Here is a 7,411-nt window from a genome sequence, read left to right as displayed (position 1 = left end):
TTTTTTCATTCGTTAATCTACCCTTCAATTCTCAGAGGGCCTATTTCTATTCTTCTTTTATTCATCTTCTTCGCATATGAGTATAATAGTTTGGGGTTTGCTTGATATTTAATAGGGTTTTTTCTTCCAAGTCCCGTTTTTCATTTTCTTTTGATTGTATAATCTTTTGTTCTGCATTTTCTATCTTACTTTTTAGTTCTATAACTTTCCATGCATTTTTTTTTTTGCAAGACCTTTTTTCCACTTTCTGATTTTCTGGAACAAGATCCTTCTGTCTCTTGGTATGCATGAATGATGTTTTACTTTTCTTCTTCGGTATATATTTATCCACTATATTTTCTCCAATATTTTATATAATATCTCCGTATTTACCCGTTATGTCATCAACTTACGAAAATGTTATCCCAATCTTTTAATTCTTCATTAATTTCTGAGACCATTTTATATTTTTACTGTAAGAAGTTGTATTTTCCATATCCTTCCCACTTTTTCATTTCTTGCTTATCTCTATTTTCACTTGCTTTGGAATGAACTGTTAATTCTATGACATTATGGTCTGAAATACTCGCATTATAAACTATTATTTCTTTAACATAATTCATCTCGTTCACAAATACTAGGTCTAAAGTATTTTCCTTTCTTGTTGGCAGGTGATTTATTTGTTGAATGTTGTATTCTAGTAGCATATCTAATAGCTTTTCAAATTGCGGGAACCTCTTATCTTCTGCACTACTATTACTCTCTTTTTTATATGTATAAGTACAACCACAATCTCCTATTCGTTCTTTCCATTCTACGAAAGGAAAGTTGAAGTCACCAGATAGGAGAATAGTCCAGTCCTTGTGATTTCTACATATATCATCCAATTTTTCAATTATTAAGTCAAACTCTTTAGTATTAGGAGGTCTATATATTACTATGTTCATCAATTTTTCAGATTCAAATTCTACCGCTATTAGTTCACATTCTGAGTTACTATATTTCTCATATATTTTTCCTTGTTTTTTCTCTTTCCCATATATTGCGGTTCCCCCTTGATTCCTATTTTTTCTATCTGATCTATAAGTTTGGAACCCCTTTATTTGATCATCATTCCCAGTCTCTTGGGAATACCAGGTTTCACTTATATTCATTATATCTATTTTCTTTTCATTTTGGGTTAGTTCTTCTAAGTACTCTATTTTTCTTTTTGAGAGAGAGAGAGAGAGTGAGGGAGAGAGAGAGAGTGAGCGAGAGAGAGAGAGAGTGAGGGAGAGAGAGAGACCTTACAGACCTTACATCTTGCTCGGGTTGCCCCAGGTCCCTCAGTGTGAGGCACCTCTAATGTCTACTAGAGAATTACTAGTGCATCTTCCGGTATATTTTGCATCTTCCAATCTTGGATGGTCTGGGATGCAGCTTAGATATTTATTGAGCTTATTCTTAAGCACATCTACGCTCACACCTGACATATTTCTCAGATGAACTGGCAACACATTGAATAGACGCTGCATTGTCGATGCTGGTGCGTAGTGCATTAATGTCGTGTGTGCTTTCCTTAGTTTTCCTGGTATAGTTTTGGGCACTATTAATCTACCTCTGCTTGCTCTTTCTGATATTTTTAGCTTCATGATGTTTTTGGTAATTCCTTCTATCCGTTTCCATGCCTGTATTATCATGTAGCGTTCTCTTCTCCTTTCTAGACTATATAATTTTAAGGATTGTAGTCTTTCCCAGTAGTCAAGATCCTTAACTTCTTCTATTCTAGCTGTAAAGGACCTTTGTATACTCTCTATTTGTGCAATATCCTTTTGATAGTGTGGGTACCATATCATATTGCAATATTCAAGTGGACTACGAACATACGTTTTATAAAGCATAATCATGCGTTCAGCTTTTCTTGTTTTGAAGTGCTGTAACAACATTCCCATTTTTGCTTTGCATTTTGCCAATAGAATTGCTATTTGATCATTGCATAACATGTTCCTATTCAACATCGCACAAAGGTCTTTAACTGCTTCCTTATTAGTGATTGTCTCGTTATTAGGTCCCCTATATGCATATAGCTTTCCTTCTTTATCTCCTCCATAAGTTATTGATTCAAATTTATCAGAGTTAAATACCGTCTTATTTACCTCTGCCCATTCATATACTTTGTTAAGGTGTCTGTAGCGCGTTCCTATCTTCATCACAAGTAATTTCTCTACTTATTCTTGTGTCATCGGCGAAACTACTCACTACCGAGTCCTTAACATTTCTGTCTATGTCTGCAATCATAATAACAAACAGCAATGCAGCTAACACTTGTGGCACACCGGATATTACCTTAGCTTCATCCGATTTCTCATCGTTTACAAAAATTATCTGTTTTCTGTTGCGTAAAAATTCTTTTATCCATCTTCCTACTTTGTCCACTATATTATGTTTTCTAATTTTCTTCGCTAATATATTATGGTCTACCTTGTCAAAAGCTTTTGCAAAGTCTAGATAAACCACATCAGTTTCATTTCCGTTTTTCATATTTTTGTATATGTTCTCGTGGTGGACTAACAGTTGGGTTTGTGTACTTTTTCCTGGTACAAAACTATGTTGTCCTATATCAAACAAATTTTTTATTAAAGGTTTCATAATATTTTTCTTCATTACCCTTTCATACATTTTCATATTATGTGATGTTAGACTCACAGGCCTATAATTACTTGCCTCTAGTCTTGATCCACTTTTGAAAGTAGGGGTAATATGCTAATTTATGCTCATCATAAATCTTGCCTGTATCTACACTTTGCCTTAATAATATTGCAAGCGGCTTTGCGAGAGAGAGAGAGAGAGAGAGAGAGAGAGAGAGAGAGAGAGAGAGAGAGACTTGGGTTTCAGTGATACTGTAAAGACAACGTCTTTACGAGATTTTATATTTCTCTGTACAATTGCCATTTCTAACTATATATGTGTGTGTGTGTGTGTGTGTGTGTGCATATATATATCCAGTGCCTTTTATATACATGATAATAAATGCAGACGTAGTCTGTGCACATACATGATATTTACTGATACTTACATGTGTATATATATATATATATATATATATATATATATATATATATATATATATATATATATATATATATATATAAACATACTAAAGTGAAAACAAGTAAGGTCAATAACCTGAGTGACAAACGGCGACGTGACAATTGTTCAACTTCGAGTGTTAGTGCAAAAACAGCGAATTTCTTAAATCGCTTGTATAGGACAATTTTCGTCATAAACATACCCGAGTGACACCAGATCGACGCGGAGCGATCGCGGGACGAGCAAATGATCTGTTCAAGGGTGAAGGATGTCTGTGGAATGGAAAACGCACGTACACCGGAGGAGACGTGCATGCGTATGTTCGTGTGTCTATTTGCATGTGTGCGTTCTAACGTCTGTTAGAAGTCGAGGAATGAGATAAAATCTCTGGTATGATAATTAATGGGTGAAGTATAAGTCAGAAGTTAAGTGTGAAACCAGGCCATAGAGGTGCTTGGAGAACCACAGAGATAAGGTACAGTGAAGGAAAGACTTTGAAACTTTTACATGTTCCATTGATTTTAGAAACTGTGAACGGGAAGTGCAGAGGAATATTGAAAGATTTATAAGACTTTATCCATTGCAACGGTAAATTTTTAGTTTCAGCCAAATTGGAAAAATGCAATAAAAATATATTTGTTGCATCAGAAATAGTGTGGTTTCAATGAATTTAACGTTTATTTTGACTGCAAACCAACCGATTTAGAGATTTACTATGTATACCCTAGTTCATTCCCACCAATTATGGGGGACACCCTTTGGGAACCGGGGTTTTTGGGTGGGGGAAGGGGGGGGGGAAGGGGGGGGGAGGGTGTTGGGGCATTGAATGATATTTGCAATAAATGAATAATTAATGTTTCAGCACCCCTCCCCCATACCCCTAACTAGGCCCTACCGGGGGGAGGGGGGTAGGGCCCCCAGCGACCCCCCCTTAAAGCCACAGTAATTTTCAGGGCACCACAGAACCTAACAAACCCACCTAACCTCCTAGGGGCCCTTACCCCTACCTAGGCTAGCGGGGGCTCCGCCCCCCTGCGACCCCCCTTAAGGCCACAGTGTTTTCGGGGCTACCGAACCTAATACAACCACCAACCTACCTAGGGCCCTGTACCCCTACCTAGGCCTAGCGGGGGGGCTCCGCCCCCTGCGACTTAGGCATCTACCTAACATCCATCAAACCAAATCCAAAGTGATGGTACTGCTGTATACATCGTTATACTACCACCATTATAATATACTCTATAAATTAATGAAGCTTACCTTAAACTGTTGGTTGATAAAAATGTGCTGGTGCTTGAGGGAAAACGTGAAGCCGTTGCAAGGTTCCCTGACATGCAACTTAAAGTAGGAAGTGGCCAGGTACCCGACGACCACATTGCACTGCAAACAATCGGTAGGAAATCGAAGGTCTGTCAAAATTATGCCAGAAGGGCCAGCCACTACCTCTGCCATAGGTACAGGAAGACAAAATGCCGTTTTTTGCTTCATTATTCGAGTATTCAGCCAAACAAGGATACCAGTGGACACTAGACAGGTAACTGTATTACTCCGCTGAAACTGCTAGTGAAACTTAGTTTTCGACTCAAGTCATTCGTAATTGGTTATGAAACCCATGACGTCATAACGATGTCACACCTCTCAGCCAATAATGAGTAACTGGAACTGCTTTTGTTTTGCTTGTAAGAAAGTAAGTTAGAGGGCTCATTAAAAGTAAACATTACCGTAGAGGAAACACCTCTCCCGACTTAGGAAAAATTCGAGGTAAAAACTTAATCTTTTTTTTTTCTCTGTAAGTATGCATTAGCGACAATAATGTATTGAGAAGAAGTGTTTTGTTATCACGTGCTTTACTCGGGAAAAATATCAATATAATAGATTTAACCCATAATGTGAAACTAAAATATTACCCATTGCACTCATGACGTATTTTCAGTGTTTGATAATTATGGTTCTTTCTTTCAGATGGATTCGATTGTGCTACGTAATAATGAATTCTCTAGACTTTTATCTAACGTTTATTGATAAAGACTCATAGAGTCGTTTGACAATGGGGATATGGCTATGCAAGGTGGTAATGGTGCCTTAATGATTTTGGTATTCTTTAATTCATTTCAGTAGGATTACGTAGAAGAGAAATGGAGTTTTAACTGTCTTTTTAGTTTTTGGATTTTTTATTTCACTTCATTTCATTTTTCATGTTAGTTATTTTGGGAAAAAAGATTATATTTTCGTAAAGCGAGAGTTTGAATTCGCCTAAGATTCATGATTGCACTTCAGCAAGCTACAAGGGAAGGCAGGCGATGGGAATGACAGGTAGGTCTCGCGATCAGTTAGGAGTTCTCTCCTTTTAGTTACATGGGGTCATTTGATCCCATACCATATGTATATGTAAAGAAACACAAATTGTCGATCTCTGCGCACTCACCTCTGTCGAACCCGGGTCAAGTACTACAAGTCCCTCCGCACCCGTTAATGTATACCCCGCTCTCGGGCAATAAAGCCTCTTACGGGCTGCTCTAGGAGCAAGAGCCTGTGCTGGCATAAGGCCAGCTAAATCTAAAACAAGCAATAATAATAAAATAATAACACTAATAATTTTTATTTTCAGCTCAAAGCTATATACATGAGATATACAAGGGATAGACGATAACATGCAGTCTAGATACATAACATAGTATGATAAAAAAAGAAAACCAAAGATTAATTCGACGATGTCCATATTTGCTGAGGTAGCATAAAAGAAGGTAGTCAAAATAATGGTCATCCCCGTACTAAGATTGAGAATAGTTAAAAATAGAATATAAAAACTATATTGATTATAATCACAGTAATAATGAAAAATGGAAACTACCAGTAATGACAAATAATCATAGCAACACAATAATAGTGACAGATTCTGCAGATGACATTTTGTAAAAACAGAGATCAAGTCATTTAGGAACAAACGCTTCATTTTCCCATCTTCCCCACAATTTAGATCTTCTTGCCTCATATTAGGATGCTTTGTATGAGCGAATTGCTGCTGTTTCTCACTCGGGTGATCAGACTGGACATAGTTCGCCTTACCATGATATTGAAACTGTCCAGGTGTTTTCTGTTTTTTCTGTGAACATCTGTGTGGCAGAGTGGTTGCGAGGAGAGTTTGTGAGGCGCTCTCAAAATGTCATTATGAACACAGTGATACGTCTCATGGTCTCCCTAGTGTAGTTCGTCCCACAGGGAACAACCCATAGATGCTGTAGCAATACGAGCAGAAGAGGCAGCAGTTTCAAGTCTTGGTGACAGAAGGCAAATCTACTTTCAATCATGTTGACAGTTGAACATAGTTTACGACGCCTCGGTTCTATAGTCTGCTGTGGTCTTTTGCATGGTCGTCCGTGGAATAATGTGACCCAAATACGGAAATTCGTGCACGAATTCCAGCCTATGAATTTCCAAGGAAAATGTTTGGGTTTGCAATTTGCTTAAGCGATCTCGGGAGCAGCGACATGCATTGGGTCTTGGTTTCGTTGTATAGGATATCAAATTCCTCTGCATATTGGCGGAACCCAAGAACAATGTCGATGAGTCGTTGGAGACTGCATTGATGGGGAAATCAGAACCATATCGTCTGGCATAACAGAGGTTGTTTTATAGTTGTTTCATTGACAGTGCATCCAATTGGGAGTGAGTTCAGTTTGACATTCAAGGCCTTTGTGTACGTATTAAACAGGTGTGGAGAGAGAGAATGCCCCTTGCCGAGGCCCGTTTAGGGAGCCGAAGGTGTGCGACAATACATTACCCCAATTGACACAGAATTGCTGTGTGTAGAACCAGCAATATAAAATGCCAATTAGATATAGGGGCGTGCCCCTTTTATGCAGCTTCAGTCAAATACTTTTCTCACGTCAACAAAACATAGGAAAACAGGAGAGGCTGATGATAGGTAATAGTTCAGCAATTCTTTCATTATGTAGATGCAGGTGTCAGTTGAGTGGTTTGCTTTAAAACAACGGCCGAACGGTTGTCAGTGGTGTGTAGAAAGAACCGACTCGAGTATCTTCGATGCGATCGTTGTGATTGCAATTGGCCGGTTAATTGCCAGGGTCAGCTGCATCCTTTAGCTTGTTTTTGATTAATGGTATCAAGAGGAACTAAAGCCCCGTACACACTTGGAAACATTGTTTGGAAACAATGTTTGGAAACGGTTTCCAAACAGCTTGGAAACGGTTTCCAAACAGCTTGGAAACGGTTTCCAAACAGCTTGGAAACGGTTTCCAAAAACAGTTTGGAAACTGTTTTCCAACTGTTTGCAAACCATTTCCAAACACCATTTCACGAATTACTGTTTCCCCATCCAGAATGGGAAACACTGCGTGTGTGT

Source organism: Macrobrachium nipponense, chromosome 27 (assembly GCF_015104395.2).
Source record: "Macrobrachium nipponense isolate FS-2020 chromosome 27, ASM1510439v2, whole genome shotgun sequence".
NCBI lineage: Eukaryota > Metazoa > Arthropoda > Malacostraca > Decapoda > Palaemonidae > Macrobrachium > Macrobrachium nipponense.
The sequence above is the reverse complement of the archived record's forward strand: the minus strand, read 5'-3'. Positions refer to the sequence as shown.